Here is a 23,923-nt window from a genome sequence, read left to right as displayed (position 1 = left end):
TTGATTTTAGTCATTCTATAAATTGCTTTATTTCTTATATGTAAAAATAGAATTAGTGAATCAGTAAATCTCTTTCTCTACCCATGAACGTGAGCTGCTAAGTGCTTTGGTCAGCAACAAATACTGTGTACACTCTTAATTCAACTTTAATGGGTCCAAAGATTCCCATACCTTGAGCACCTGAAATAAAAATACAATGCAGGTTGATGGGCAGGAAAGAAAAGATAAGCTCATGGAACCACAGAATCAAAACCCACTTTCAGAATCCGATCTGCTCATGTCTGGCACCAACACTCTGGTACACATTTATATGAATTAGGTTGGCAGGTTGATAGATTTCTCATCACCCAAGTGATGAACTTGAACTCTTAGGACACTGGAAGAGAATATTTGGGCAACAGTCATACCAGCAGTAGGCAAGGAGGGTGAGACCTACAGGAGATACTGGCTGAGCCATTTCCTGAGCATATAAGAAGGGAATGATTTCAATTATTGTTACACAATGGGCTAGATGCTATGTCTTGACCTAGCCTCACTATGCTCCCCCTGCATAAACAAAGAGGGAGGAAGGAAAGAGAGAGAGGGAAGGAGGGAGGGAGGAGGAGAGAAAGGGAGGAGCATTACAATTAAGTCAAAGCAAGGATTAACAACTGTAATAAATAAAGGTTACTTTTGCATAAAATGAAAATATAAAAGATCAGTATTCTCTTAGGAAATGTTAACACACTAGCTCAATTACTCTCAGTTCATAGGCCTGAGTCATTAGGCTTAGCAGGCCCAGGAAATAGTACCATAGCTTTGTCGCTTGCACTTTTATGAGGCATATCTGTGCTGGTGGCAGCTAGCAGACTGGCAGGGCTACAAACTGGCATGCCCTCAGGTCATAAACTAATTATGGCACAATCATTTACTTGTTCTAGCCATTCTGCCAATTACTTCATGAGTAGGGAGGGTGGGACACTTGTCTAAGGCCAACTCTGGAAACAAGACCTCCTGGGTTGAAGCTTTCCTTCCTGGGAAGTTATGTGGGATTCTGTAGGCCCATCGACAGTCTCAGTAAGCCTAGTAGTCTATCCTTCTGCCTTAATAATCCATTCGCTATTTTTTAAGTGTCCGTGTTATACAAGACCCAGAGAGGAAAAGCAAAAATAAGGAAGAATGTACCTTCAAAGGGTTTAGAGTCTAGAGGGGGTGGGGAACATAATAACCATTCAAAACCTTTGCTTGTCTTAAGCTCACCTGCACATCTCAAACCCCACATTTTCCTGAACAGAAGAGGCCTTTTGAATCTAGACCCTGCATTAGTCATCTGAGTCTATTCCACATACTCTAGAAAAAAAATGAAGACATTTTCTTCCAGAGTCAGTGTAATCTTCCATCTTTTCCCCAACAATGGAGGATAAGCTTCCCTGTTCTCCACACTCATAATTCAATTAAGGGCTCATCAAAGCCTACTTGTTCAAGAGAAGGGCCAACCACATGCCTCCAGCATAATACCTCTCCTGCCCACAGGCCTGCCTCCACTGCACGCACAATCAAGGTTTCTGATGAGGTACCCACAGATGGGACATATCCCTTTACAAACAAGAAAGCTTACCCACATACCCGCAGACTTACAAACAGCCTCAGGGAGTCAAGCATGCAAACCCAGAAATGCATGTGAGCACATGAAAAGGTATGTACACAAGTTTGCTTACAGAGTCAGAAGAAAAACTGAACAGTGAAGAAAACTTGGGGAGGAGTGGTGAAAATTCATAGCTCAGCGAGCTGGAGACCTGGGTAGAAAGGAGGACGAATGAGTCCAAAATACCCACAGGGTGCTGCTTTTCAAGAGAGCAGCATACACATAGCCAGCAGTGACAACAGATTCGCTGGGATTAGAGAGAATGGATTTGTAGAGAGAACTCAGGAAACAGTTTGGGGATCAATAGGGCTCATCAGTATGCCAGTGATTTAATAGTAATATAGTCAAGGTCTCAGAATAAATCATTTCCTTGCTCATTACTGCTTAAGGCAAATATCACCCAATTCGGACTTAGAGGTTCAAAGAGCCGAAGCTCTCTGACAGGCATCATTGAAAACATTCCTGCAAGGAGCACCCTTTTAAAGGTGGAGCCTGGCCAAGCGCACAGGCATCTGCTCCCCTCCATGGTCACAGATTCTCCTGCTGCCTTCCACCCTCGTACAGACCTCCACAGTCTGTTTGCATTCCCACACCTGGCCTTACCTTCTAGCAGGGGCCAAGAGCATCATTCCTGGACGAGTGCCCAGTCTTTGAAGTCAGAGAGAATTCAGGCTGTTAGATGAGGAGATCCAGATTCAAGACTTCTCAATACACACTTCCCCCTACTCAATAATACTTCCAATAAAGTTAGACTCAAGAGGCACTCTGGCTGCTAGAAAAACAGGAAACCAGAAGAGTAGGTGGCTGAGTTAGTCTCTCTAGATTGGCCTGAGCTCTGTGGAATGTCAAGTTCGCTGGCAAGTCGAGTCCCTCCACTGAAGGTGTGACCAAGGTATCCATAAGCTGGGCACTGACCAACCAGCCTTGCCTTAAAAAAGTATTTCTCCCCAACACCCCCCCTCCACACACACACGCACGCGCGCACACACACACGAAGCCAGGCCCTCAGGTTTGGTTCTCAAGAGTGTAGCACAACAACTCAGAGCAGAAGCAGCTTGGGAGACCTTGTGCTTTTCTATTCAAATGCTTTCCTAAAATTTGAGTTTAGCAAAGAATAGGTCTGAACATTTGGCTGGAAGGAGCCATATTTAAAAGCAATTGTTTCACTTCAAGATTGCAAGAGTCTTTCTTCATCTTGGCAGTTTGGGGGAAGGAGTGGAGGTGTAGATCCTTTAAAATAAACAGTAACCACCCACTTATGCATGCATTCTTATATAGGTATATGTCATGAAAATCAGGGAGTAATCAAGCCTTCTCCCCTCTCCTAGTCCTTAAAGTCATCAGCCCGCCACACCTCTAACAATAACAATTGCAATGCAATAACTCATGCTTATATAGCATTTGACAGTTTTCAAAGCTTCCTCCCATTCATTATCCCATTTAATAAAGATTAATCCAGTAGGTGCTGTAATTAATAAAGGGGATGATTTTTAAAACGTATTCCCTTTGACTGAGCAATTCTGCTTCTTTTATGAATATCTCTTAATAAAATAACTAGACAAATGTGTGAAGATCTATGTACACAAATGGTCACTGTAGCACTGTTTATAATAGCAAAACATTACAAGCAAATTAAATTAATATGATACTGGTTAAAATATTTATGGTATTCATATAGTCATCAAGTGTGATACCGTGAAGCCATTAAAATGATAACATAGATCTGAAAATATTTCTACAATGTAATGTTCGGTATATTAAAGTGAGCTACAAAACAATATATATCATATGAACTCATTTCTAATGTGTGTGTGTATATATAAACATAGAAAAATGAAGTGTGAGATATACATACACCTAATTATCAATGCTGGTTATTTCTAGGTGGTAGGAATGTAGGTAATTTTCATTTTCTTCTTTAAACTTTTATGTATTTTCTAAGTTAATATTAAAACAATAAACAGTATGGCTTTTGAGGACATGGAAAACAATAAAGCTATATTCATTTTGGAAAGGAGAGGAGATAGGGTATGCAACAACAATAGTAGCTGACATTTATTGAGCAATTATTATGTACCATGCCTTTAAGCACACTTATATTTCAAGCCTCATAACAACACCAAGAGGTATGTAATATGTCCCCCATCTTACAGATGAGAGGAGACTGAGGCTCAGAGAGTTTAAGGGACTTCCCAAGGACACATAGCTAGAAGTGACAAAACTAGGATTTGAACTAAGGTTCATCTTGACTCTAAATCTCATGCTTTTATTTGCTGCTCTATCACCTTCCTTCTCAAGGGCCATTTCTCCCTTGAAGTGCTCAGTATACCAAAGCCAGCTTTTATACTTTTGAGTACTTATGCCAGAGATACCCCATTAAGAATACAACGGTTTCCAGCTCAGAGCAAGGTTTCAAAGAATATGCAGAACCATCAAGGCGTGATGCCAAAAGCCCAGGAAAAGCAGCAACAGCCCAAATTGAAGCCTGGTCCCTAAAATCTCACAAAGGCAAGGAGACTCCTTGTTTGATTCAAACCTTTGCTTCCTCCATCTATCTATTCCTTCACTGATTACCTATCATATGTCAGGAACTGTGGGGTTCCTGATGAATAAGATGAATAAGGCAGACTCCCTGCTTTCAGAATTACCTGAGAACAAACTCGAGGTTGAAATGTCACCAATGCCAAGGGGCCACAGCAGGAAACTTGGAAAGACAGGAAGCAGGTGGCCAAATCCTTCTTTACCCACACTATAAAAGAATAGTATGTATATGGATCCAATTCCAGCAAACGTTATTGAGCAATGACTATGTACCAGGCCCTATGTTAGGTGCTGTCACATATCTTACTAGTACTACTATTATTACTACTACTAAGAAAAATAGCAGCTAAAATTTTATTAAGTCCTTACTGGCAGTGGCAGAAAGTGGGCTAAGTACTTTACATACAATATAAATTTTCACTGGGCCAGCCCGATGGCGCAGCAGCTAAGTGCGTGCGCTCTGCCTCGGCGGCCTGGGGTTCACCGGTTCAGATGCTGGGCGCACACCGACGCACTGCTTTTTAAACCACGCTGTGGCGGCGTCCCATATAAAGTAGAGGAGGATGGGCATGGATGTTAGCCCAGGGCCAGTCTTCCTCAGCAAAAAAAGAGGAGGATTGGCAGATGTTAGCACAGGGCTGATCTCCTCACAAAAAAAAAAAAAAAAGAAATTTTCACAACCACAATTCTATTAACTTAGATTAAGGTAGAGGTTTAATATGAAAACGAAATAGAACAAATCCAACAAACAAAGCCTCTAGAATTCTCCACAGATCCCCTATTCACCACTAGAAATTTGATGGTCATCTTAGAGGTAGAATGGTTGGAATACCCAGACAACTGCATAAACACTTTCCATTTATTCCTTTCTTTTTTTTTTTTTCTTTTGGTTTGACGCAACCCACATTTATTATCTCAGTTTCTGTGGGTCAAGAGTCCAGGCATGGCTTAGCCGGGTTGTTTGCAAGGCTATAATCAGGTGTTGGTCAGGGCTGTGGTCTCATCTGAGGCTCAACTAGGGAAGAATCTGCTTCAAAGCTCACAAGACTATTGACAGGATTCAGTTCCTTGCAGGCTGTTGGACTCTAGCTAGTCTTCAGCTAGAGGCTGCCTTCCTTTGCTTGCCACATGGTCTTCTTCATGGGTAACTCACATTTATGGCAGCTTGCTTCTTCAAAACCACTAAGGGAGAGAAGATCCTGTTTCCTTCTTCAGTCCAGCTCAGAGGTTTACAAACAAAGAATTACTGTATAGGATTCTATACATAGATGTAATGCTTTATTGCATACAAGGGATTTTCAGGGGGAATTTCCAATAATTCATTATTTTTGTCTTATGGGCTAATTTTAGTACCTGACTTAAAGGGTGCATGAGATAATGATGATGATATGAAAAGTGTATGCCCAATAAATGATAGATCTCACCTTAATATAGTAAGTTTCACAATAACCCTATTAGAGAAGTACCCTTGACTCCATTTTACAGGTAGGGAAACAGGATTCAGAAAGGGTCAACTCTCACTACTTCAATGTGACAAAGCCAAAGTTTAAATCTAGGTCTGACTGACAGCAAAACTCGCACAGCTTCATGAGAGGTATGGCATTTCTGATAAACTAATTATGTTTTAGCTAAAAGCAATGACCAGAGCACAATGAACAAGATGGAACAGAGGGGATGAGCATGAAGGCAGATCCAAGGAAGAGTGGTGAGAAGAAAAGGGACATTATCAAAGTTGGGCTTTAGGAAAATTAATCTGATGGTGGTGACGCCTGTCCCCTAAGGCAATCTTGTCTCTCATTTGAGGTAGAATACAGGCAAGAAAGCCTGGTTTACAGAACAAGCCCCCCTTTCTGGTGGAGTCTCCAATGTGCTAAGGTATCCAACTGAAGTTCACCTGTCTCCTTGAATTCTCAAACTGAGGACTCGCAACCACATTCTTGGAGGTGAAACAGGAAGCTAGGACCCTGACTCCCTGTCACTGCAAGTTACAAAGTTCCTACTGAAGAAGACACCTCAGCCTCCTTAGTGTCTCAGAACGATGTCAAGTAGCAAAAGCACTCTTGTTGAAATATATAAAATGTGCTATTTTTCACCTGAGCCATCTGTATCTAATTTCAGAAAAGATCAGCTTGGGACTGGAGAATAGAGCTCCTGCAAAGCAAAATGCCAAAGACTATGCACAGCTCCTTCTCCTCTCCTAAGCTAAGCTTGCAGGGGTACTTCTCCCTGCAAAGGCTGTTGCGCTGGCCAAGGGAGACTGAGGAGTTTCTCTTATACTTTTGCCTTCTTCCCAGGATAGCCAAAAATCAAGGACAACAATCCTCCCCCACCAGGTGCCCTACTTATATCCAAAAAGATTTGAAGTACCTTACAATAAAAATTCTTCTATCACAGGGTCATATAATTAGAAGAAATTTTAAAAAAAATAGAGGGGCAGATGATTTTATTTAAAAAGAAGAAAACCCTTTGTTAATATATGCTTCAGTTGAAAATTTAAATTTGTTCTGAGCTTCCCAGCAGCCAAGGCATAAAGGCAAACACTATAGGTTCTAAAGCCTTCATCTGATAAAAGAAAACAAGCTAACTTGTGAGGAGGCAAACTATTGGTTGGCCCTGGATTCTACATATAAATTATACAAGGGACAATTTAAAAAAACCACAAAGGCTGATCTCTTCAACATAATTTTGGCAGAATGTACCTTTGTCATGTAAACATTTCTTAAATTGACCCTCACATCGTAAATAACCCTCCCTATATTAACAATCTTTTTCTTTTTCCTCACTTGCTTCCTAGTATACCTGCTGAGGTGCCTATAAATAATCAGTGCCAACACCCTCCTGAAGCTGCAGCTTTGGATCTGCTCCAAGCTCCTGAATAGTTGGTTGGGATCTCAAAAATGCTAGGCCCGGAGAGCAGATACAAGTTTTGGCCTAGAATATGTTTAGGGCTATGTAGTGTCAGTTGCCTTAAGTAGCAGCTTAGTTCCTTAGGAATGGCTGATACTGGGCTCTGAGTAGGAGAGTCAGTGGTATCTAAGGGGCTCTTTCCACTATAGCTCATGTGCCTGATGGATCAGAGGCACACGCGCGAGCGCGCACACACACACACACACACACACACACACACACAAATCAGCACCAAGCAAGCCAGGCCAGAGGCAGGCCCAGTTTGGATTGAAGATCATACTTAGGAGTGAAGAATTCTAGGTGTGAATACAAAGAGTAGGGGCTGGGGGAGGGTTAACCAGCAGACTGTCCAATTTCCAGTAGCAGTGCCAGAGCAAGAACTCCAAAGATTGAAAGAATGTTTGGCTTTGATAATGGGAGGCCTCCCAACCCCCACCCCAGGTGGAGGTGGGGCAACTCTGAGGCAGGTAAAGAGAAAGATATGGCATGCTTACAAGGGAAGGTAAAAGGGAGGTTGAAGGAACAGAGTCTGGGGAGCAAAATTCTGAATAGCTAGTAAAAAGGACATTTTTACTTACTCAAGTTAAGAAACCAACACCTGACTTGGGTGACAAGTAAAAGGAGATATTGTTAGGAGCCAGTCTCTTCAAGGTGTGAGATGTGAGGGAACTGGTCCCTAGTCCAGGTAGGAGAAGCAGTGGAGGGTGTGGTATTGCAAAAGCCAGACAAAAACTTCAGTGACAAAAGAAAGGAAAATAATTTGCACTCAACCATGGACCAAATACAATCATATTGACAATACTATTTAATTCTCCTTACAACAATCCTGCGACCTAAGTATGACTGCCGTTGACAAATGAGGAAACTGAGATACAGGGAGTTACTTCACAGAAATTGCTCAGGGGCACCTGGCTAAGAAAGAGAACTTCCAGGTTTTGAACCCAGATGTCTGTGGCTCCACAACTTGTAGTCTTTCAACTCAACCTGCTGCTGAACAGTGCCAGCCCTGCGCAGCTAAGGAACCAAGCCCCGAAGATTGGTGATAGTGGGAGGGGAGGAGGTGGCAACAGCAACTTTCCCTTGGCAGCCTAGTGCCAGAGAAAAGCTTCTTGCCTGAAGTAAGGCTAATCAAAATTGGATTTCTAGGCTTCTTTAAATTCCAACCTGTTCTTTCTTTGTAAATATAACTATAAATATGTGTGTATGTGTGTGTGTGTGTGTATATATAGTTATATTTAGAAATAACAGAATAGGTAGGAATATATATACACACACACACATATACACACATACATATTTAACTACATATGTATATTTTAACCTTTTATTTAAATAATATCTAATAATATTAATAATAATACTAGGTAGCACTTATTACCTAGTGATAAGCATTACTGTGTGCCAGGCATAGGATCTAAGCACTTAGTGTCTTAGATCATTTCTTCACATCAGAAAATCTACATATAAATAATATTATTATCCGTAATTCACAGATGAAAATTTAGGCTCAGAAGGGTTTAATAACTTGCCCAAGGTCACACAAGAGATAATGACAGAATTTCAGTTCAATTCTGCCTCCAGATCCAAACTACACTGCTTTCCTACCTCTTCCATATAGATACCACAGAATATATAGATTAGCAACAAGACGACGACAAAATCACCCATAATATTATTAACATATCTGCTTTTCTCTACAGACTTTCAAGCTACATAAGCTGGTGTTTTGATTTGATCCGTTCCTTAATTATCCCACATGTATTTGGCCTCTTTCCCCAAAGAGCTGATAAGCCCCTTGCAGGCAGGAACTAGGCCTTCTATTTCATTTCTCTCCACCTTCTCACCCCAACCCCAGTCCAGAGCCCAACAGGTAGTCATACCTGTTGCTGATAGACCAGCATGAGAAGACCCAAGATCAATGATGATACTAGAATGCAGAATTTTCCAAAATATGAATTCCTGAACCTGGGGGCCCAGCGAGAGTTCACTATGTAATCTGAGACAATGAGAGATGCTTAGGCAACCTGTCAAGCCCTAGGCTGACCCAATCTTTTATCAAGCATTAAATCAGCCAGTTGTAAACAGGTAAGAAGACTTCTTAAAGAGTTGATATGTCTTTAAGTAGATTATCAGATGCTTGGACAAAGATGTATGTACAAAGATGTTCTCCACAATGTTATTTATAATAGCAAAAAGCTGGAAACCTAACTGGCCAATTACATAGAAGTAGTAAATTAAATTATAAGGCATCCATATGGGGCTATTATTATGCAGTAATTTAAAATTAAGTTTTAAAAAAATTTCTAATGACAAGGAAAAAGAGCCATAATAAGTTAAGTGGAAGAATTTGAGGGAAGGATACAGGCAATACAGCCATGTAGTATGATCTCTAATATATATTACTTTTATAATCAAAATATATTACTCTGTTAATGAGAAAAAATGAATTTATAAAAACAAGACGAATAATTGTGACCCTTTTCACAATGTCTTTTCTCTTGCAATTAGCTTTGCCTTTTCTCAGACATGGTTTAAGTTGCTGCTACATTATCTAAGTTTCATTTGTAAAATAGGAGTGAAAGTACTAATCTCCCATAGTTGCTGTGTTGATGAAATGAGATAATGGATATGGGAAGTGATTTTTTCAGAGTCCTCTTCACTTCTGAGCTATTACTGAGGAGATCCTAAGTGTGCTGAATTTTTGGTGGTTTGCAGAAATCAATCTCTCTTGGAGCCAGGCCTTCCTGTCCATTTCCACCGCCATAATCACACCCCAGGCCTTTACCCTCTCATTGCCTGAATTTCCATACCAATCTCTGAGCTGGACCTCCTCCAGTCATTAGCCCCCTCTATCCACCCTCCACAAAGCACCCAAAATGACCTTTCTGACCATATTAATCCTTTGCTCAGACTCTCACCAAGATTCCTGAGTACCCTTCACATATCACAGCAATTTTTAAACCAATTGTTCTAAGACATTCTGCAACTGTCATCCCAGTCCCCATATAGTCAGCTCAGAGGTCTTCAACATGTCTTTGCCTATCTAGAAAGCATTGTATTACACTGTAGACCCTCAATGCCTCATACCTCTCTACTCAAAATGTGGTCTCTGGAAGTATCATCACCCTTGAACAGAGTTTGTTAGACAGGCAGAATCTCTGGCTTCACCCAGACCTATTAAATCAAAGTCTGCATTTAAGAGTATTGCCCATGTGATTTGTATGCACAGTAATATTTGAGAAGCACTGGTCTAGAGGGCCCTAAAGCTGTCAAAGTAAAGCAAAGTGTTGACAGCTGTAATTAATTGACAGATTTAGTTACTCTTTCCAAGCTGTCCTTATGCCTCTCTCATGTGTGTTCGTCCATCTCCTCTCTTAGATGGTAAGATCGCTAAAAAGTAGTAACTTACATTTTTCTCTTTCTTTGTCTCAACCCCTATCATCCAGGAGGCCCTCAGTAAGTGCTCATCAATTAAAAATAGTTTTAAAGGCCATATTTAAATGTAACCATGATCAAATTTACTTAATATAGCATAGTGGTTAAGAACATGGAATCTGGAGCCTGCCAGCCTGAGATCACAAACATCGCTTCACCACTTTCCAGCTGAGTGGCCCTGGGCACTTTAGTTAACCTCTATGTACCTCAATTTCCTCATCTCTGAAATGGAAATACTAATAGATATTTAAAAATTGTTGTGAGAATTAAATGAGTGAAGTGATGGGAAGCTCTTAAACAGCATCTGCCACAGTTACCACTACATAAGTTTTAGGTATCATAAATGTTTCCTTAGAAGATAATTATGATAAGTACTTCAAAATTTAGGCCATTAATAATCATAACGACAGAATTGTTTCCATGATGGACTGTGTGCTGGGAATTTAACATGCATAGTCTTACTGAATTCTCACAACTCGTCAACGAGATTGATAATAGTCTGATTTTACAGAAGGCAAAACTTACACAGCTAGACTTGAATTCAGGTCTTAAGGACTTCAGAGTCCATGGTCTCTAATGTTTATAAGCAAGGGGCTTTATAGGCAATAGAGAAAAGAAACAGTTGATGGTTTTAAAAGATAATATGGAATGAGGTAAAAGTTGATGGTTTAACTATTTTGGGTACACAGATTTTAGAAAAGTAGAATCTAGCTTTCTAAGAGCTCACAAGCTCACTTATACAAATAATTAAAATAGTATTGTGGATATTGCATTCAGTGACCTAAACACGAAGCGAATAGTTTGTGGAAGGTAAGCCAAAGGAAATCATCTGGGCCTCTGGGATCTTCTCCTTCAGTATTCCAGGCCAAGAAATGGTTAACAGAAACTTGTTGGCATCCCCAGCTACCTAGACTGCTCCTGGACAGGAATTAGGCACAGGTATTTCTATGCTGGAATCAGGGAGTATGGAACACACAGGAAGAAGAGAAAGGCCCACAGTGTGCCTCCAACACTCCTCTCCTGGACTTGACTACCTCTGGTTCTTCTTTCCTGACCTAGGGATTCACCCAGTCACCATCATCACCACCACCGCCAGTTAAGGCAAACCTCTTAAGGGAAGTCAGAGGGAGATAATGCCTGGGATTAGGGCCAGAGCTAGGAAAGTAGTATAATGTTCCCTCCCTGCTGAAAAACACTAGCAAGGGAGATGGGGTGAGTGGTAGCCTTTGGGAGTCTTTCAAACTCATAGCAGCAGTGGCAGCCATCTTGTGAAGAGAAAAGGCCCTGGGGCCAGAGGCATAGCTGTGGAGCTCCCAGTATGGTGTTTGGCACGTGGGTGAGAACCTCTTTGTATAGCTGTTAAGTAACAAATCCCTTGGGCAACAGAGTATGCAAAAAAGTCCTGAGTCAGCCCCATGTATACCAAGGGCAGGAAAACAGACACTGAATTCACTGTGCATATAGGCGAGAGACTTTTTAGCCACCTAGAATGAATAAGACAATTTTTAAAAGACAACCAAACAGTAGGCAGAGATAATGGGACCTAGAATCAACAATATGGAATACCAAGCAAAGGGTAAGAAGTGAGGAAGAAGAAACAAAGATTGCGTTTCAACCTCAGAGGATGCTGCAGCGGAAAATGAGTCAGTGACGGCAGTGATAAGAAAAACAAGCAAAATTGGGTCCTATCTGAAAAGGACATTATGAAAAGCACTATTAATGAAATCACATAGCATCTAACCACTGCATAAAGTCCCCAGGCTGAAGGAGTAAATGGCAACCTGGGCTCCACTTGCCAAGCCTGCTGCCTTTACGCAGGGCTGAGTGCACCTGAAGAAAGGACAGTCTTTTTGTAATTGGTATAAAAGAACCATATGGGCTAGTGGCAGTTCAGGGGTCTGAGTCCTCAGGGGGTTTCATATTGATAAAGACCATGACTATAGAGACAAATATTAAAGCTTTGACCCCAAATAGACCCAGCTATTTTATCTGTAACTTATTCACTGTTTAAGAACATACAGCGGATATTATAAGAGTTTTACTTAATTGCCTGAAAAGCCAAAACTCCCAACAGAGTTAAGATTTAAATGGTAGTTAAATTTTTTTTTAAATCTTAAAATAAACCATCATCATCACCATTTAAAATAATTTGTTATGCCCCATATTGCACTCACAAAGGGAAAACAAAGGTTGGGATCAGAATTTTTAAGCCTGAAAGGGTCCTTAGTTTAAACTCTTCACTTTATAGATGGGGGAAAGGAGGCCTAGAGAATGGTAGTAACGTGCCCAGGGTAGCAGATCATAGAGGTAACAATCTCAACTGTAGACTGTAGGGTATTTTGCTTTATGTGAACTAAAAATCTGGTGAGGGTAGGGTAGGATGGGACAGTTTCCTTTTACAGAGTCAGGGACCATAGATGTTCTCCATTTCCAATTCTATACTTGAGATGAATTGAATAATCATCTCTAACAGTCACTTTGACAAACCAAAAAAAAAAAAAAAAAAAAAACAAGCAGAGAAGGAAATAACCTGGGTTTCAGAAATGGAAGCCTTACACATAACAGATACCCAACTACGTTTACTGAATGCATACATAGTTTGGGGGGAAATAGGAGACAGATAGGGGCCTATCTGTGTATGCGCAGAATCAGTGGAGGCAATTTAAATAGCCAAGCTACTGGGATTCCTCTTGTTCTCCCCACAGTAAACTCTCAAATTGAAGGTATGCCTGGGAACAATCCTCCTTCCCTTATCTCCATCCCTCCAACTATGAGTTAATTTGAGATCACCTGAGTACATTCTCTTTTCTGGCACAAAGGTCATCAAACTATACCAAGTTAAGCTGCAACATTTCCTTCATTCTACATCTTTAGGTTCTAAGATAGACTAGGATGATAGTAGAAGGCTAGCTAACATGAAAGGACAATCTGCTATAGGCATCTCATCTCCATTTTTCTAAACCAAAATTCTTATTTTGCTCCACACTGGTCATGTAAATAGAGCTAAAGCCCACTGCAGATTAGGGATGGGCAGGGAGGACTGGCAGACAGCTCTACAAACATGCATATATTTCCAGTGAGTGCTCTTACTTAGAGAGGCAGAGATAGGAGTGCAATGAGTGGGGGTGGTTGGACACTTCCAAGGAGGCTTTTGTCTGACTCTGCCTACTTATACTTATATGTCAAGAGACCTCCCAGTTACTCCAGACACAGTCTCATCTGGGACAAGTGTAAGGTAACTAATGTTTTTTTTAGCATAGGGTTCTGTCTCTGGGAATATGGGCTCTAAGCTATTAGCTTTGAACAAGCAAAGGGATCTGGAAATCACTGTAGACTGTCTTCTGAAGACACCAGCCTAATTTGCTGTTTCAGCCAAAATAAATATTGGTCTAGGCAAGTCAGGAACAGAAAAAAAGTGAGATGCTCTCTTCCCTGCTCCCTCACCTCACCCTGCCCCTAATTCCTTCCTCATAGTTTGCCCTCACCTGGATATTGTGTGCAGGTCTGGTCACCGCATCTCAGGGACAGTAGCGTCAAGCTGGAGAAAGTCCAGATAAAGGCATAAAAATGGTAAATTTACAATAAATAAAATGAAGTCCAACTTCATACAATTAGTATACTTAGAAAATACATCACCCCCAAAGTTTAGAACAGCCTGACAATGTAATCATTTTTTTAGGTTTGGATAAATTTAGTGATGACAGATATTAAGAAGGAAATAATGTTTGGAGGACATCCCTTACTATGGATGTTGACTTTGTGAAATAGGAGGGCCCAAAAGATGAACATTTAGGGGCTATATATTCTGCCAGGTGCTGTACTAGTAACATTATCTACATTATCTCATTTAATCCTCACAATAACCCTATGAGTAGGTACTATTATGATCGCCATATTACTGATGAAGAAACCAAGGTTCAAGAGGAGTTACATAACACATCTAACTCCCATACTGCTGGTTAAAACCAGGTTTGGATATGCATTGAAAAGGAAGTGAAATCATCCGTATTCATAGATGATATGATTGGATATGTAGAAAATTCTAAGAAATCTACAAAAAGGCTACTTGAACTAATAAGTGAGATTAGTATGGTTGCAGGACACAAAATTAATACACACAAATCATTCATATTTCTATACACTAGCAATCAATAATCAGAAAGTAAAATTTTAAAATATAAATCATTTATAATAGCATCACAAAATATGAAATACTTAGGGATAAATCTGACAAAAGATGTCCAAGAGCTGTAGTCTGAAACTACAAAACATGGCTGAGATAAACTAAAGAAGAACTAAATACATAGAGAGATACACCTAGATGTCATTCCAATCTTGTTCCCAGATTGGAAGAGTCAGTATTGTTAAGGTGTTAATTCTGCTCTAATTGATCTAGAGATACAGCGCAATCTCAATCAAAATCCCAGCAGGCTTTTTATATAGAAATTCATAAATTGATTCTAAACTCTACATGAAAATTTAAACAATTGGGAATAGCCAAAACACTTGAAAAAGAACAAAGTTGGAGGGCTTATGTTACCTGATTTCAAGACATTAAAAAGATGCAATAGTCAAAACAATGTGGTGTTGGCATAAAGATAAACATATAGGTCAGTGGTATATAACAGAATGTCTAAAAATAGACCCAAGTATATAGGGTCAATCGATTTTTGACAAAGGAGCCAATGCAATTAAATGCAAAAAGGATAATCTTTTCAACAAATGGTGCTAGAACAATTGGATATTCACATGCAAAACAAACAAACAAAACAAAAAGCAAACCAAAAACCTCAGCCCTTACCTCACACCACATACAGAAATTAACCCAAAATGGATCCTAGACCCAAGTGCAAGAGCTAAAACTATATAACTTCCAGAAGAAAATATAAGAGAAAAATTGTAGTTACCTTTGGTAAAACAAAAATTTCTTAAATAGGACATAAAAAACTGAAACTATGGAAGACAAAAAATCATTAAACTGGACTTCATCTAAATTAAAACCTTTCACTTTTCAAAAGATACTGTTAAAAAATGGAAAAGCAAGCCACAGACTGGGAGAAAACATTTGAAATCACATATATTCAACAAAGGACTTATATCTACAATAAATAAAGAATGCTTACAACTCAATATTAGAAGAGAAAAACCAATAAAAACGGGCAAAACATTTACATAAACACTTCACTAAAGAAGATATACATATGGCAAATAAGCACATGAAAAGATGCTCAATATCACTAATCATTATAAAAATATAAATTAAAACTATAAAGAAATATCAATATATACCTACTAGAATGGCTAAAATTAAAAAAAAAAAAAAAAAAAAAACCTGACCATAATAAGTGTTGGTCAGGATGTGGTGAGGACATCTTACACTGCTGGTGTAAGATATTTACAACCACTTTGGAAAATAATTTGGCAGCTTTTTAAAATGATAAAGATACACCTACCATATAACCCAGTCATTTCATTTGTAGATTTAACCAAGAAAAATGAAAGTATATATGGGCCGGCCCCGTGGCTTAGCGGTTGAGTGCGTGCGCTCTGATGCAGGCAGCCCGGGTTCGGATCCCGGGCGCGCACAGACGCACTGCTTCTCCGGCCATGCTGAGGCCGCGTCCCACATACAGCGACTGGAAGAATGTGCAACTATGACATACAACTATCTACTGGGGCTTTGGGGGAAAAATAAATAAATAAATAAATAAATAAATAAAAGAAAAATGAAAGTATATGTTCACACAAAGACTTATACATGAATGTTCATAGCAGCTTTATTCATAATAACCAAAACTATTCATAACAGCCAGAAAGAATCCAAATGTTCAACAGCAAGTGAATGGATAAGCAAACTGTGATACATCCATGCAAAGGAACATTACTCAGCAATAAAAAGGAACAAACTGTTGATACACACAAGAATACGGACCAATGTAAAAATATTTATGCCAAGTCAAAGAAGGCAGACAAAAAGTACATACTATATGATTCTACTGATATAAAATTCTAGAAAATGCAACCTAATCTATAGTGATAGAAAGCAGATCAGTGGTTGCCTGGGGGTTGTGGGGGTGGATTACAAAGGGGTACAAAGAAACTTTTGCAGGTGATGAATATGTTTATTATCTTTATCTTGGTGATGGTTTCTCTGACATTGTCAAAACTCATCAAATTGTACATGCATTTATACATATATAATCTATTATACATAAATTATACTTAAATAAAGCTATAACATATAAAATTAAGTCAACTTTGCCTCAACACCATAGTGAATATACTTGCAAAATAGGGACTGATTTACCAAACAAATAAAAGTCAGTATCCTTACTTTGTAGTCAAACTTTACACGGTACGCATAGTTCATTCTGGAAAAAGAGACTAAATAATGACTCCCAGACCCTTCTAATCCAGAAGATTGTTAGTAAAAACAATAAGGGATCATAAAGGCTGCATACCAATGTATATTGTAGTAACTAGTACTACCCTCCTATAGAACAGATTTCAGGTGGTAGCTGAAAGAAAAGGAAAAAAAAAGAGATTTTTAACTTTGGCTTTATTGGATGATGAAATTAAGGCAGGGCTACTTGGTAAAAAGCTTTTCAATAGTTAAAAACTAGTCTTTTTTTTTTTTAATTCATTTAGGAAGACATAACCATTATTCAAGAAAGAAAAAAATAAGACGTGTGGTTCCCATATGGTTCAGTAATAATCACAACCAGTCTATGACTCCCTTAAAGAGTCCGATGAAATATATGAAGGGAAAAGAAACGGGGGCCCTGTGAAAGGTGTACAGGATAGGGTGGGGGTTGACAAAGATATTATGGGGCCAGAGAGAGAGATCAAGAGCACATTTTTACTTTGCAAAACCAATTTAGAGACCCTTAGGTAGGTGGCTTATACTCTTATAAAATGCCAGCCAATTCATCAACAGATTTTTTTAAAGTACCCACTAGTGATTTACAGTTAATGCTTAGTGAACTGGAACACTGCAAGTGGAACTACTCAAATTTTTCTGACTTCTGAAATGTAATTAGATTGGTACACATGGGGAATTAGCAACAGTACCATGATCCTTTAGAGAACGATGTGTTACCCATTGAATTAGTCTGTCTGTCTGGGTAGGAAATCATGTTCTTGTCTAACATGCTAGATAAGCATATCTCACTCAACCAGAGAGCCTGGAAACTTCAGATGGAAATCATTGACAAAATACAAATGGGAAACCACAATCACTAACAAAAGAAGGGAGGAAATAGAGAAGAGGGGAGACGGGAGAGAGCAGGGGAGGGGAGGAAGAAGTTCTATCGGATGCAGCATTTTAAAGGGGCTTTCTTAGCACAGAAGACAAGGAAACTTTCGAGTCCAAAAGAGCCACTCTCACCACCACTACCACCATCTCTCTCTCTCTCTCACACACACACATACACACTCTCTCTCGCATACATACACACACCAAAATTCATAATCTCTAGGTTGAGTGGTAAAGTATCTATCTATCTATCCATCCATCTACATAAAAAAGCAAAATGCATACCAGTCTGTAGATAGTATAGCAATAAATGTTAAGGGCAAGGGAGAGGGAAGATGAGAAGTAATAAATATTAAGCTAAAAACTTTTCTTCTAAGATCAAGAACATGAGAGGGAAGCCCACTCTTGAGACTTCTATTTAACATTGTACTGGAAGTCCTAGCCAGAGTAATTGGGCAGGAAAAAGAAAAAAAAAGGTATCCAAATTGGACAGGAAGAAGTAAAACTGTCTCTGTTCGCAGATGACATGATTTTATACATAGAAAACCCTAAAGACTCCACCAAAAATCTGTTAGACTAATAAACAAATTCAGTAAAGTTGCAGGATACAAAATCAGCATACAAAAATCAGTTGCATTTCTATACACTAGCAACAAACTATCTGAAAAAGAAATTAAGAAAGCAATCCTATGTACAATAGTATCAAAAACAATAAAATACTTGGGAATAAATTTAACCAAGGAAATGAAAAAGCTGTACGCTGAAAACTATAAGATATTGATAAAAGAAATTGAAGACACAAATAAATGGAAAGATATCCCATGATCTTGGATTGTAAGAATTAATATTGTTAAAATGTCCATACCACCCAAAGCAATCTACAGATTCGATGCAATCCCTATCAAAATTGCAATGGCATTTTCCACTGAAATAGAAAAAACAATCCTAAAATTAATACAGAACCACAAAAGACCACAAATAGCCAAAGCAATCTTGAGAAAGAAGAGCAAAGCTGGGGGTATTGCACGTCCTGATTTTAAACTTTATTACAAAGCTATAGTAATCAAAAGAGTATGGTACTGGCATAAAAACACACACCAATAGAACAGAATAAAGAGCCTAGAAATAAACCAAAGCATATACAGTCAACTAATCTTTGCCAAGGGCACCAAAAACACACAACAGGGAAAGAACAGTCTCTTCAATAAATGCTGTTGGAAAAACTTGAATATCCACATGCAAAAGAACGAAACTAGACCCCTATCTTACACCACTCACAAAAATAAACTCGAAATAAATTAAAGACTCAAATGTAAGACCTGAAACCATAAAACTCCTAGAAGAAAACACAGGGGAGAAACTTCATGATGTTGGTCTTGGCAATGATTTTTTTGGAGCAAAAGCACAGGCAACAAAAGCAAAACTAAATAAGTGGGACTATATCAAACTAAAAAGCTTCTGCACAGCAAAGGAAACAATCAACAGAGTGGGAAAGCAACCTACAGAACAGGAAAAAATATTTGCAAACCATATATTTGATAAGGGGTTATTATCCAAAATATATAAGGAACTCATAAAACCCAACAGCAAAAAAACAAATAACCCAATTAAAAATGGGCAAAGGACCTGAATATACAAATGGTCAACAGGTACATGAAAAGGTGTTCAAAATCTAATCATCAGGAAATGAAAATCAAAAACCACAATGAGATATCACCTCACACCTGCTAGGATGGCTATTATCAAAAAGACAAGAGATAACAAACGTTGGTGAGGATGTGGAGAAAAGGGAACCCTTGTGCACTGTTGGTAGGAATGTAAATTGGTGCAGCCATTATGGAGAACAGTATGGAGGTTCCTCAAAAATAGTAAAAATAGAACTACCGTATTATCCAACAATCCCACTTCTGGGAATATATTTGAAGGAAGCAAAATCAGTATCTCATAGAGATATTTGCACTCCCATGTTCATTGCAGCATTATTCATAATAGCCAAGATATGGAAACAACCTAAGTGTCCACTGATGAATGAATGGATAAAGAAAATCTGTGTGTGTGTATATATATATTATATTTCAATCATACACACACACACAATGGAATATTACTCAGCCATAAAATGAAGGAAATCCTACCATTTGTGACAACATGGATGAATCTGGAGAGCATTATGCTAAGTGAAATAAGCCAGACACAGAAAGACAAACACTGTATGGTATCACTTATATGTGGAATCTAAAAAAAAAGAAAGCCAAACTCACAGAAACAGAGAGTACAATCGTGATTGAAAAGGGCTGAGAGGTGCGAGAAATGGGGAGATGTTGGTCAAACGGTTCAAACTTTCAGTTATAAGATGAATAAGTTCTGAAGATCTAATGTACAGCATGGTGACTATAGTTAATAATACTGTATTATATACTTAAAATTTGCTAAGAGAGAAGATCTTAAGGATTCTCACCAAAAAAGTATACATATATCAAATCATCACATTGTACACTTTAAATATATACAATTTTACTTGTCAATTATACCTCAATAAAGCTGGGGAAAAAAACAAAGGAGTTTTTCTTAGCACAGAAGACAAGGAACTTTTCTATTCCCAAAGAACCACCTACCTCCAACCAGCCAACCACCACCACCCAGCACCTACTCCCTTGACACACACACAAATTCACAATCTCTAGATCAAGTAGTGAAGTATCTATCAATCTATCCATTGATGTAAAAAACAAAATTTATATCAGTTTGTAGATAGCATAACAATAAGTGTTAAGAGCAAGGGAGAGGGAAGTAATAAATATTAAGGCAGTCAGATTGGGGATGGAGACTAATAAAATTTCTCCTTCATTTTTGGGTTGTTTCTCATCCAGCTCCCAGTTTACATATATTTATTTAATAAATGTAACATATAAATGTATATTATATTTTATAAATGTAATATAAATTTAATAAATAATTATATAATATATAATTTATACTATTATGGATGGCAGCGCTTGAACTGTTTGGTTTTTGTCCCTGTCACTGATGGTACCTGGGAATAAATGTGCAAACCACAGGGCAATGACAGAAATGAAATTGAGAGCCTAAGAAAGAAACCAGATTCATAAAGAAAAGATTCAGACAAACAAAATATGAAAAGAAATAATCTCCATGAGGGATATAAAACAAGTTCACACTGCCCATTAGAAAGATCACTGTGAGCTCTAGAAGAAAGTTGGAGAAAGCTGTAAGGACTTTGTGGGGGTTGGTGTTGAAGAAGAATGGAAGATAGGGTAGAATGGGACCAGAAGGAAGTATAATTTGTGATGGGTCTCAAAGAATAGGCAGGATTTAGTCAGGTAGATAGGACTAGCAATGTGCTGAGAGAAGCTGATGAACAAAGCACTGGGCATGTTTAGGAAACGGTGATTTGTCACATTTGGGGCTGACAGTGTATGGCAGGAATTATGGACATAGGCGTTCAAGACAGCCTTTCTGAATTAAATTCCTAGCTCTGCCATTTACTAGATGTGAGACTCTGGGTAAACCATTTGGATTTCCATATGCTGCATTTCTCTCCTCTGTAAAATGGAGAATAATAGAAACTTCTATGGTTGCTGTGTGGATTAAATGAGATAATACATGTAAAGTGACTTAGAAGTGTCTGACGTCCAGTAAGTGCTCAATAAATGTTAGTGATTTTTTTACTGAGGTTACATTAGTTTACATTATATAAATTTCAGTTGTACATCATTATATTTCATCTTCTGTATAGACTACACTGTGTTCACCACCAAAAGTCTAGTTTCCATCCATCACTGTACACATGTGCCCCTTTACCCCTTTTGCCCTCACCCACCCCCTTCCCTTCTGGTAACCACCAATCTGTTCTCTGTATCTATGTGTATGTTTATTTATCTTACACATAACATATGAGTGAAATCATACAGTATTTGTTTTTCTCCATCTGACTTATTTCGCTTAGCATAACAACCTCAAGGTCCGTCCATGTTATCACAAATTGTTAGCCATTTTTTTATTTGGATGAAGTACAAAGGAAGTACCCAGGATTTAAGGCTGGAAGAGAAAGTAGGAGCCATACTATGGAGAACTTGGGATGGCAGACTTGAGGGGTTGGTACTTAAATCACAATGAAGGAAGTTTTGAACAATAGAGTGTCGTAAAGGCAGACCAATTGGTGTCAGTTTGTGGTAGGAAATTTATAACAACTCTAGCTACCTGACAATGCAAAGGGCTGGCTTGTGAGAGAGTTGTTACCATCAATGGAAGGGTTTAAGCACAGCCTGGTCAACAAAATTTAAGGGTGTTATACATGGTAGGCAGGCAGTGGGTCACTATTGGCCAACATGAATGGCCTCTAAGATTCCTTTCAACTGTAACCTGATTTAGGATAAAGAAACTAGGAACAATATGGAGGAAAGATTTGTGCAAGGCACTGCTAGGGGCATGGAGCCATAGAAACTATTCAAGTGAGAGAGGGCAGTACAGAGACTGGCAATGGTGGGAGGTGGGAATACACTGTTTAGGAAGATTGCCAGTCTAGAATGTCAGAGCTGGAAAGGACAGCAGAGATCAACCAGTCAGTCCAGCTTCCTCATTTTCTGTACAGACAGAAAAACTGACATTCTCAGATAGGGGAAGTGACTTAAATGGGGTGAGCCTAGAGGCAGGGAAGCCAGCCAGGAATCCAGAAATCTAGAAATAAAGTAATGAGGGATTGGAAGAGGGAGGGAGTAGCAGGAATTGAAAGGAAGGGAGTATATAGGAGGGCTATTTTGAAGGAAGGAAGAAAGACTGACAGTGTGTGGTGATTGATCAGATATAGGAGATGAACAAGCAGTGACTCCAAGATTTCAGTGCCAGCTGAGCGGGAGGCAGGAGGCCAAGGACAGATCCTGTTTGGCGAGGGGAAGATAACAAGTTCCGCTTTAGACATATTGGGGTTTGAGGTAAAAAAAAAGAAAAAAAATTATTCAAGTAGACGCTGTCCATCAGACAGTTGAAGAGCCTAGAGTTCTGGTGACAAGGTTAAGGCAAGAGATTTGGGAGTCATGAGATCTCATCATTGCTCTTTCTTGAGGGAAAGAGGAGAGAGAGGGAGTGAGGGAGACAGAGAGAGACTGAAGAGAGGCAGAGAGAGCGAGCAGGAGGCTGACCTCTGAGCCTTAAGGGATATCCACAGGAAGGGGATGGAAGAGACGGTTGATTCACAAAGGAGAATGGAGAAACAGTGAGACAGGGTGGAGAAAAGAGTTCAGTGTCACAGAAGCCATGCTGGCAGCAAGGCTTTGATAACATCAGAATGGTATATTGGAAACAATGACAATGACTGGTGATACTAAAAATTGGTTAAATAATTAAATATAATTAAAAAAAGAAGCAGCCCTGTATATACTGATAGAGAAAGATCTCTGGCATATGTTAGTGAAAAAAGCAAGGTGCAGAAGATTATTTTAGTATGTGTAAAAGGCAAGATAAAGAATCTATGTTCATATTTGCCTGTGTACCTATAGAGACATTCTGAAAAGATACATTAAAAAAAAAACTAACCACAGTAGAGGGTGGTGAACCTGGACAGATAAGGGACAAGGATAAACAGGACACTACTGTCTGTCTACCTTTTCATTCTAACTGGCTTTTGAACCATGTGAATACATTACCTATTCAACAAGTAATTTAAAATATAAAATAACTGTGAAAAGACCAGGAGGATGACAACAGTGAAAAGGCCAGTAAGTTTGGCCCTCAGGAAGACCTCTGTGGAAGCCAGATTGCAGAGGATGAAGGAATACACAGGCTGTGAGGAAACAGAGACACTGAGCATGCATATATACAGGCATATGCTATACATCTCTACATAATGCACACACTATCTTTGGAAGGGTAGACAAGAAATTGGTAACAGTGGTTGCCTCTGGGAACAGAAATGAGGGATAAAGAAACACTTGCCCATTTATATAATTTTAGGGATTTTTTTTTTCTGGCAGGGATGTTTTTTCCTTAATTTTAGTTTTGATCCATGAATATTTATGACCTATCCCCAAAATAACAATTTAAACGAATGAATTGTGGGCAGGAAGGGAAGAAGGGAACGAGGGAAGGAGGAAGGGAGGAAGGAAGGAAGACCACTTCTCACTTAGCAAAATATGGCAGCAAAG

At 39.0% G+C, this 23,923-nt stretch overlaps 1 protein-coding gene across 3 annotated transcripts in view; it reads right to left on the bottom strand.

Moving 5' to 3' along the window:
* Nucleotides 1–23,923, bottom strand: part of SHROOM4 (shroom family member 4) — a 187,217-nt gene that overhangs the window by 146,178 nt on the left and 17,116 nt on the right. Inside the window, exon 2 of one of the 3 annotated variants that reach the window (XM_087426768.1) lies at nucleotides 13,993–14,045. The exons of the other annotated variants lie outside the window; for them this stretch is intronic. The gene's annotated coding sequence lies outside the window, so the exon portion shown is untranslated. The remainder of the gene's footprint in view (nucleotides 1–13,992; nucleotides 14,046–23,923) is intronic. 3 annotated transcript variants of the gene reach the window in all.

The sequence above is a fragment of the Ceratotherium simum genome, chromosome X (assembly GCF_057802395.1).
Source record: "Ceratotherium simum simum isolate JZ-2026a chromosome X, ASM5780239v1, whole genome shotgun sequence".
NCBI classification, from domain to species: Eukaryota; Metazoa; Chordata; class Mammalia; order Perissodactyla; family Rhinocerotidae; genus Ceratotherium; species Ceratotherium simum.
The sequence above is the reverse complement of the archived record's forward strand: the minus strand, read 5'-3'. Positions and strand labels throughout refer to the sequence as shown.